We start from the raw sequence: 10579 nt of genomic DNA on the forward strand, positions 1-10579 counted from the left end.
CCCATTTCAGTGAGTAACTTCAAATCACTTGACATCCCTAGGTGTCAATTTTGTTTCCTCTAAAATGACAAGATCAGTTCTTGTCATGCTCCAAGATTAGTAAGGGATGAAAACAAAATACAAGCTGGTTCTTATATCTTATATCTTTTGGGGAAGATATGTTATTAGGAAGATAAAACTTACCGTCTAATTGGGAAGATAAAACTATAACACTTGGGAAAGTTCAAAAGCAATACAAAACCTTACATTGTCATATGCTAAGTAAGCAATTTCCCTGTTAATAGATTAAATATATTTATCCCAATATATCAGTTTTATTAATAGCATTATTAATGTTAAAGCCATGAACAAATTATTTAACTTTAATAAGTCCTAGTTTCTCAGCTATCAAATGAAAATTATAATGACATCTATTTCGCTGTTATAATGGCTGTTATAAAAATTAAATGAGCTAATTTATATGTCATGTGTTAAACTAAATAATTTGGCACTGTGGCCATAATAAGGTTTCAACCATTTAATCCTAGGACGACTTATGTGTGTACCTACTATTATTTCCAGTTTATCAATGAGGTAGCTGGGGCTCAAAAGATTAGCTAACCTGCCCCAGAAGGTGAAAGGCAGCAGCTGGAATATTAGGTAAATTCATCCAGATTGCACAGCCGAAAGACAGGTTACCTCTGATGATAGATGTCCACTCTTAGGATAAGGTACAACTTAGCAGAGGTAGAGTAAGGCCTCATGAAAACTGGCATGTCTGTCTTGATACCTCAGCAACTCCGGTAGAAAATCATTTTCTTGACTCAGCTTCTTTGTTTATGCTTCTTCTCCTGAGGCTGCATCTTTGTGCACATCCACTGCCAGAGTTAGGATAAAGAGCATCATGCTCCTGAGAGCATCTTTACTAGGCAGAATTCTCCCAGGTCTTCCATGCAGTGGTTCCCATAAATTAGAATCACCCAGGGGGGACTTTAAAAACACAAATCCTGGATCTGGTCCAGACAAATTAAATCAGGATCTCTTGGGTCAGGGGTTTAGACTTAAACATGAGCAATATTAAGTGCCCCTAAGTAAGCCCAATGTGCAGCCAGGGCTGATATCCACCAGACCTCAGTGAATTTCTGAATCAGAAGCTGACCCCTGGTCCAATGAGGAATGCCTTACATAAGACTTCCTCTAAAGGAAATATGACTGGAACTTCAGAGTTTTCTGGTGTGTAATAAAGTATTAACCTTGCCCAAAGAGAGATGGGCCTTTGCCTGAGATCATGCCCTTGGAATGTCTTGCCAGATAATAGTGTTGTTTGTTTGTTTGTTTGTTTGTTGTTTGTTTTCTTGGGAACAATGGGCCATGTCAGATAGTCTGTGCTAACAATGTCAATTATGGTTGAGGAACCTTAAGTCAAGTGTCAGCTTGACCACTGGAGGGGCTAGAGACTGAGATCAGCCATGTGGGTAGTCAAAAATATCTACATGACCAATAAAAACTCTGGACACCAAGGCTCAAGTAAACTTCCCTGGTTGGCAGTACTCTGTGAATGCTGTTGCACATTGTTGTTGGGAAAAGTTAGTGTTGTCCTCAAAATTCTACTAGGAAGGGATATGTGGTAGCTTGTGCCTGGAACATTCCTGGATCCTGCCCTATGCACCACTTCCTTTGTTTCATTTTAATCTCTAACCTTTCTGTAATAAGCTATCACCTCAGTGAGTTATGTGAGTCCTTCTAGTGAGTTACTGAACCTGAGGATGGTTTGGGGGACCCTCGAAGTTGCAGTTGAGATCAGAAATGAGGGTGGTCTTGGGGACTTCCTGTACTTTGTGTGTGGCCTATCCAGTTCACTGGGCTCAGATGGTCTCTGTGGAGACACCAACAATCCACACTGAGTAACTCTGCTTGAGTGCAGCCCCAGCACTCTGTCATATCTTTATGCCTTTGCATCAGCTTTTCCCTTTCTGGGAATGCCTTTACTCATTTCCATCACCAATTCACTCTTCCTCATTTGTTATAAATTGTCTCAAGTGTCACTTGCTTCCAGAAACCCACAACCCACAACCCACCTGGATTATATCTTAGCCCTTCCTGTTCTCATAGGACCTCATACTCACATCTAACATATACTTATGGTATTAGAACACTCATGTCTGAAGGTTGGTATTTTTGTTTTCTTCCAAATTCGTATATCTTTGAGAGGACTTTGATGAAGCCCCAATTTTAGCATCAGAGGAACTTCAAGATTTCATATCCATCTTACTCTCTTTCTCATCCCTGCTTTGCTCCCTACTCAATGTCTTAAGGTCATGGGCATTGTGTTATTACGTTTGAGTTTTTTATTTGTGAGAAATTGCTGGAAAAATTTAAAAATATATGAGACTCAGAGAAGGAATTAGAAAAGAAAAAAATGAAAAAAGACTGGAAAATAATTTACTGGTTCCAAGGGAAAGTAGAGGCAGTGAAAGGGTTTGATGAATAAGGCAAACAATACAATGATAGTCAAAAAGTGGTGGAGCCAAAGAATTTACAGTAATTTACAGAATTTATCATCATAAAAATGATAATTGTTTACAAAAAATGAGAAGATGCAGATGGGAATTTAATAAATATAGAAAGAATGGAAATCTTTTTCTGCATATTGTCAATAGGTTTACTGCTTTAAAAGATGGTATGCATTACATTTGTTTTATGTATTTTCAGTATACATGGCTATTTCCAGGAACGTGAGTCAGTAACAAGATTCAACTAAAAAATTATCTATTTACAGACTGCGAGTTTCAGGAGGCAGGGACTTTTATCTCTATGTCCCTGGCACAAAGCACAGGCCTGGATTGTGTTAGTTAAATAAATGAGTGCCCTACAAAGAGAAGATAAACCTCGGAGAAAGACAACTCCTGTTTTGACACCATGTTAGAATTATGGGTGCCATTGAAATTGGCCATAACAAGAAGGAGGAATTATCCAGTGCAATGACTCCCATATTCCAGGCCTTAGTCCAGCACCAGTCAGTTACTAAGTTGTCATTGATTTCTCTGTTAAAGAAAAGAAAAATACTACAATAAGTTTAACCTGAAGGTAAATTAATTCCACATTCTTAACTTCTTCCATTATGTTTTCTCTATTCCCCTTACAAAAACATTCATTTGCCCAATATAATAAAAATGGGTAGTAATTGGTTTGTTTTATTAACATACTCACTTGGCCAAATAGAAAAATAACACTATGATAATTCTCAAAAGTTGAGAATATTACTGATCATGATGTTCAAAAGTGTTATAAATGCCTCAGAAAATGAGAGTGAGCAAGCTCTGAGAAGACACTGTGTGACCCAAACAAGCAGAGAAATGTGCAGTCAGTTATGTTCCCCAGTGACCAGAAGAGCAGAGTCATGTGAGCAAACCACAGCAACAGAGGGAAATGCTGCAGACCTTGTCAGAGCCACACACAGAGTGGCTACATGACCCCACCATGAAAAAAAAAAAAATCTCCAGAGAGGTTTTTGAAATTGGGAAATATTCTTTGTGAAACATTGATATTCTAAGATTTTTACATCACTGTAACTAACCTGTAAATGAAAAATATTTCTGTTCCTTTTATCAAATTTTCCTTCTGATACATTAGAGTCATAATACATACAAATTCAGGAGAATTTCATGCCACTGGACTTTCAGAGAAGATTTGCTGGGCTTTTTAGTGGGAATTAAGCCAAGTGCAGGATCCCATAAAATATAATTTTTTAATGTATTTATTTTTTCAATAGTAATATTAATTAAATGAGTCTATTTGAGTAGATGGGAATGCATATTTATATTCGTATGATTTTTAATTATTTTATTTTTAATGATTTTTAAAATAGCTTTTGGTCTTCATTTATTGTTTTAAACATCTAATTGAAATCCATTTTTTCCCACAATTTTTTGATTTTGATCATAGCACCTATAAATTTATTAAGATGTATATGGGAAATTATTCTTCCAAGAATATTGTAACATTGTGGAGGTATCTTCTGTTGTTATCCCCCATCCAAACTGAGTCAGGCTGAACCAGAATAAATAGTTAGACCAAAGATTTAAAAATGATTAAATAAATTTTACAAAGCTCTTAAAAAAAGAAATAGAGGCTATAAAACTATGTAATTAAAGCCTTTTACAGTTACAAGATTTTTTAATGCCATTAAAAGAATGTAAATGGAGGGGCGCCTGGGTGGCGCAGTCGGTTAAGCGTCCGACTTCAGCCAGGTCACGATCTTGCGGTCCGTGAGTTCGAGCCCCGCGTCGGGCTCTGGGCTGATGGCTCAGAGCCTGGAGCCTGTTTCCGATTCTGTGTCTCCCTCTCTCTCTGCCCCTCCCCCGTTCATGCTCTGTCTCTCTCTGTCCCAAAAATAAATAAATGTTGAAAAAAAAAATTAAAAAAAAAAAAAGAATGTAAATGGTAATAAATACTCATCTTTTTCAGATTCCTAAAGAATATAGTTCCACAGACTTATATACAAAAGTATAATTGTCTATTTTCCTGAAACCCAATTTCTATTTTGAATATCTGTCTCATCAGGATGATAAACCTTAATCTTAGCTAATTTGACATCCCAATTTTTATTTTTCTAGAGCTCTAAATCCTGGGTGTTTACGTACTGCCACAGGATTGGGTAGAACACATCTGGTCCTCAATTGAGAGGATATGTAGACATTCACTAGGATGTCCAGCATCCCATCCAATCATCAGCCCACATGGGACACTTAGGACATCCTCATTCTTGCCAGGGTTTAGGTTCAGAAGTTCTCTCCACTGCCTCTATATTAATCTTAGTGTGTTTGTATTTCAGGGCTGCTGTAGCAAAAATACAATAGACAGAGGGTTGCTTATAAACCACAGAAATTTATTTCTCAAAGTTCTGGAAGCTGAAAGACTGAGATCAGAGCACCAGCATGGTCAAGTTCTGGTGAGGGCCCCCTTCCAGAAGGAAGGTAGGTTGCTGATTTTTCACTGGATCCTGATAAGGTGGAAGGGACTTCACATGGTGAGTTACCTCTGAGGGCTCTTTTATAAAGGCACTAGCCCCATTCATGAGGGCTCTACCCTTATGATCTAATTAGTGCTCAAAGGCCCCACCTCCAAATGCCATCATAATGGGCATTAAAATCAACATATGAATTGGGGGGAGGGGAATATAAACACTCAAGTCCATAGTACTTAGGGACCCAGGAATCATCTCCACCAGGCTCTCTCTGTTCTTTCTATCCAAATACATCAAGCAGTCATTTCCTCTCTGAAGCTTTGCCAAATCCCAAGCCTTTAAGTCTGAAAATTGAAGATTTTATCTCAGAAGCAGGGGTATACATCTTTTTCTCTGTGACCAAAAATCACCAGCTCCCAGCTTCAAGTCTGGGGTAATCTTCAGCTATCTCCACTTGAAACTTCCACCCGTAATCTTGTTTTGAGAGTAGAAGAATCTTTTCTTTTTTTATCAGATGTTTTTGCTTCAAAGAGCACCTAATAAAATCTCCAGTGTGGCTGTGCCTTTGGAAACACAAAAGCCAGAGACTCTAATCTTATTTTTTAGTTTCCAACCTAACAAACACACTCTCTTAAGGGGAAATGTCAGTAAGAAACATCAATTTTTAAAATTATATTGTTATTTTCTAAACCCATCAACTATTTTCAACCATTTAAGATGGCTTTTCTTTCAATCTTTATCATTTTACAGATAATCCATTGTTTCTCCTTCCCTCTGAGTGTGTTGTGGTGTTTTAGATTTCGAACAGGCATTTTAAAAGTTTGATTTTTGTGTGAATACAGCAAAATGTTGTTTTTTCCAACATTTATAAGATTCTGGAGGATTTCACAGTATTTAATTTCTACATAATTAAGCTCAGGATGGTAGACAAGAAAAGTATAGCAGCACATCCTGAAGAAAAATGAGGTTTGTGATTTAGTCTGAAATTTACAGGATGTGAATTACAGTTCATGCATATTCTTTTGTTTGCTAATTTATAATTCATTTACGTAATAATGGAAATAGCCTCAGGAGAGAATTGTACGTTTTCAAGACTTTGGAGGATAAGATTTGAAAATTTAATTAATGGTTCAATTTATTAACTATTAAATACTATAGAATGGTTAACCCATCTCCAGATACATAAATGTTCTTAAACAAGAATTGAAAGGTGGGTATGTTTTACATACTTTTAGTTTCAAAGAGAACTGATTGGGTGCGGGGGCGGGGGGGGGAAGGAGAACATTTAGTATGAGATAGAACTACTATTTAAAATTAGAAAGCAAGTGATTATTTTGAAAGCTTGTTCTACTCCTATTGGTTCTCAATTCTAGCTGTATATTGGAAACACCTTGGAGAATTTTTTTTAAATGCCTATGTTTTAGATCCATCTATAGAGATTTTGATTCAACTGATCTGGAATGAGGCATTTTTTTCAAAACCACTCAAGGTTATTTAAAATGTGCAGCCAGGTTTGAGCACCGCAATTCTATATCATTAGGTCAGAGAGCAGCGAAACACAAGAAGGAAAATTATACAGTGCTAGTTTCCCAAAAGAATAAAATTAAACTCTCCTGAACCTAGTTCTTACAAGACTAACAGTATTCCACAATGTAAGGAAAAACAAATATTCTTTATATAGGGCCTACACAGCAATGACAGGAATGAATATATATTATTTTTAGAAATCAGTTCATCCATTTTCCATGCCCTGATGAGTAGTAGGAAGCAAAGTCATTGGCCTGGGCTGAGTCTTAAAAGGCTGAGCTAGATTTGATAGAAGCCAAAGCTAGCCCAGAAATTAAAAACTCTGGAAGACTAGATGTCAAAATAGGTCCAAAATGAGAAGAAAACTGGGACTAGAAACAACAGGGGACAGACAAATCCAAGGGCATACTCAGAAATGGAGTCCCAAACACCAATCGTCAGTGGAAGGAAGCATTTTAGTAACAACAGAGAGTCCACGGGTGTGGAGCACAGTTAGAACAACCACCACCAGAAAAAGGATTTGGCTTAATTTTCAAGAAATGATACTTGACAAAGTCATTATTATTATAATGAGGTATTGTACTTGAATCCACAATGAACTGCGATTTGCAGATAGTAGACTGCAGCTCTGGAATTATCTATGTGCACTAATTGACATCCGTAGAAAGTTCTGGGGTCTGGGAAGAAGAAGAAGAAGGAAAAGATAAGAATATGTAGGCTTGTGCATGCACTGAACTAGGAATCTAGTGAGAGGAAGAAATGAAAATAGAGGTGAAAGCACAGTATCTTCCTGCCTCGCCCAGTGGACTGGCATAGACATTATGTGGAGAGAAACATCTGGGAGCAGAAAGACCTAGTGTACTTCTCTAGGAAAGCCTATGTGGAAGTCAGGCACAAGAAATCTCAAGGAATCTTGTTTCAGGGCTAGGAGACAGACACAAAATAAAATTAAAGCAAGAAGCATTTTACATGCTCTTCCCCAGACTAGGGTTAAGCCCTGGGGCTCAGGGTTGTCACCAGCAACCTGACTTACAGGGCATAGAAGAGATATTAGCAAGGAACCACAGGGGCGCCTGAATACCTATGAGATATCTTCAGAAGATAAGTAAATACACATGGAGAACTTTGGGAGTTAAGAGCGGGTCTTGCATGAGCAGGGTAACTTAAAAAGCCCTCTTTATGTGGATTTTAATACCAAATAACTTCATTTATGCCCACAGGCTTCAGCCTGGGTTATTTGAATTACATGGTTACTTAATGAAACATTGTTTCATACACTTTCTATAAAGTCGTCTCACTTTATAGAAACCCAGTAGATGATGACGCAAGTTTTACTCTCGTTTTATATTGAAATTCAAAAAAGATAAATACCTGGTCAGTATCACCCATCATGAAATTTAACTTTGTTTCCTGATTTAAAATAATAATAACAATAACAATAATAATAGTAATAATAAACCCTGATACTTGCCACTGGGCATGCTCAAGGCACAAGTGGGGCCTCTGCTCATGACTACAGCTCTTCATTGAAAAAGTCTGTGTTCCAAAGAAGAAACAGAAAGGACAGACTTTGTTACACAATAATGAGATGCTCACATACTAATGCATTTGAAAACATTTGTCGGTAACACTACATGCTAAGAGGAATTTGTTGGTATCATGGATGCCAGTGAACACTATTTTCAATAGTACTTTTAAAAAATGATGAAATCTTTCTTTTATAGCCAGCCCTCATACCAATTCCTAATTAAAACTGAGAGAATAATATGAAATCATGCTCCTGGCAACTATGTGTAAGATAATTTTTATGCTGTCTTGACCCAGTTTAAAGGCCCTGCCTAGAGGCTGCTGCTGATTGAGTCCATATGCCCAGCCTCTTCCCTTATCAGAGTCCCATACTCTGGGCCACCACACACCAGCCCTGATTGCATCAGGGCAAACGTCTAGGGGCAGCCTCCAGAACCTGCAAGTTATTCAAATTGCCAATCCACAGGGAGCCCTCAAAACCTAGCTAAACTCACCAATCTTACCATATATAAGCTGCCTTCTATAGTTCTAGCTTGTTGTTACCCTGTCCCTGGATACAACTCCCTATGTGTCCCTGAGTTACAACTTTCTGTTATTTAGAACAGTAAGTAACAAAGAACTATACCTTTCATCTGTCTCATCGACCCCAGTGTCAGTGTGTTGTTCTGCCATAAAAATATAAAATAAAATACCTTTAAATCTGTTATAGACTGAATGTTTCCCAAAAATTCATATGCTGAAGCACTAACCCTCAATGTGATGGTATTAGGAGATGGGGCCTCTGGGAGGTAATTAGTTTCAAATGAGGTCATGAGGATGGATCCTCCATGATGGTATTAGTGCCCTTATGAGAAGAGGAAGAGACATCAGAGTTTCCTCTCTCCACCATGTAAGGATACAGCAAGAAGGCAGCTGTCAGCAGGCCAGGAAGAAGATCCTCACCAGAACCCAATCTTCCTGGTACTGATCTCAGATGTCTAGCCTCCAGAACTGTGAGAAATAAACTTCTGTTGTTTAACCCATCAAGTCTATGATATTTTGTTATAGCAACTAGAGCTAAGAAAAAAATCTTACAAATACCATGGAATGAAGGCAAGATGAGGTAGCTCTTTGGGAGTACAATATGTTCTGGTGCTCTGACTTTACACAAGTATGGAAATTGGAGAATTAGGTAGTTAGCTTGACTCTCTTTGACTATTTCTTCCAAATATCTGTTACCTCCTCTGGACTTTTAACAGATGAGATTGAGTTTGAGGCACCTGCCTAAATGCAGGAACATCACCATGAAAAGAGATCTCTCTGTTTTAGTGAGCAGAATACAAGTGGCCCCAATTTACACTAGGTTTGGAAAATAACTCTTGGCTGGCTGGGTGGTTGGATACAGGGTCATGTCACCAATTCTAGGAGAGTCTAAGTCTTCTAGCTTTCATGTGAGAACACTTAGTAACGTTAAAACATGAAAATGAGAGATCAGTTTACATTGCTTTTAACTTGTTAATACCACACAATATCAAAACCCCAAGATATATTTTTGAAGGGCCTGGGGATAGAAAGTCAAGCCATCGTGTACTTCTAGCTCAAAAGAAAAGAAACCCAAACAGTTATGTTTACTAATAAAGACATCCTTCCTCATGCACAGCAAAGTATGCCATATCGTTGGCATCCATTGTGACTTATGTTTGGAAAAAAAAACAAAAGAGAAGACAGGGAGTTAGGAAGACTTACAAAGATAAAAGTCAAACAATGACCAAGATCAGAGACAAAGAAAGAACGTTGTGTCCTACAATTGTAGATGATAACACTAACAAAGCATTAATGGCTGGCTGATTCAGGTCACCTGTTCCTCACCATTGCCTTTGAAATCTGTAGGGTAACCGCATGTGGAAGGTATGTAAGGTGACTGAAAATTAGACTAACTTGAAGCTATATTTGATATGTTCTCACTGACTTCTGAAGCAAAAAGCAAACTTCAACAGCAGATAGCTTCAGGTCACTATGAAACAGGAAAGGTAAATAAATTCCTGGCATTCTACTTAAAGCTTTTTATTGATGAAAACTAGAATAGCACCATGAAATTCAATTTCAGAAGAAGGTAAGAAAAAGGCTTTGAGATCTACAACATATTGAATGGAAGCAAGGACACTTGAATTTTTTTTAAGCCTAAGAATATAAACTTTTTAAAGTTAGCAATTTAGGCTGTTTCTTTGGAAAGTTCTAATCATTTCAAAGACCTAGTAAGTATATTAAACTAATTTTAGAGCTTGTAATATTAATCCTTATACTGGTATGGAAAAATCCTAGTAACAGAGGTCATTCTGGAGAATGCTATAGATATCACATACAAATTTAGCAGCAACCTGTAGGTCTCATAAGAAAAATGTTTTCTAGTATATGGGAGACTTGGAACAAAGAAATGGCCAAAGAAAAGAGCAAATTGCCTTCATTTTAAACAATATAACCTCTTTCAAACAAGTCAAGTCACTTTCAGTGCACTTGAAATGAGATAGTTCATTTAAATTGCTTTTCAAGTTTGATTAGCATTCATTTTATCTAAGGAAAAACATTGTTCATACACAATAT

This window comes from Puma concolor, chromosome C1 (genome assembly GCF_028749965.1).
Source record: "Puma concolor isolate L17-30 chromosome C1, mPumCon1.1.hap2, whole genome shotgun sequence".
Classification (NCBI taxonomy): Eukaryota; Metazoa; Chordata; class Mammalia; order Carnivora; family Felidae; genus Puma; species Puma concolor.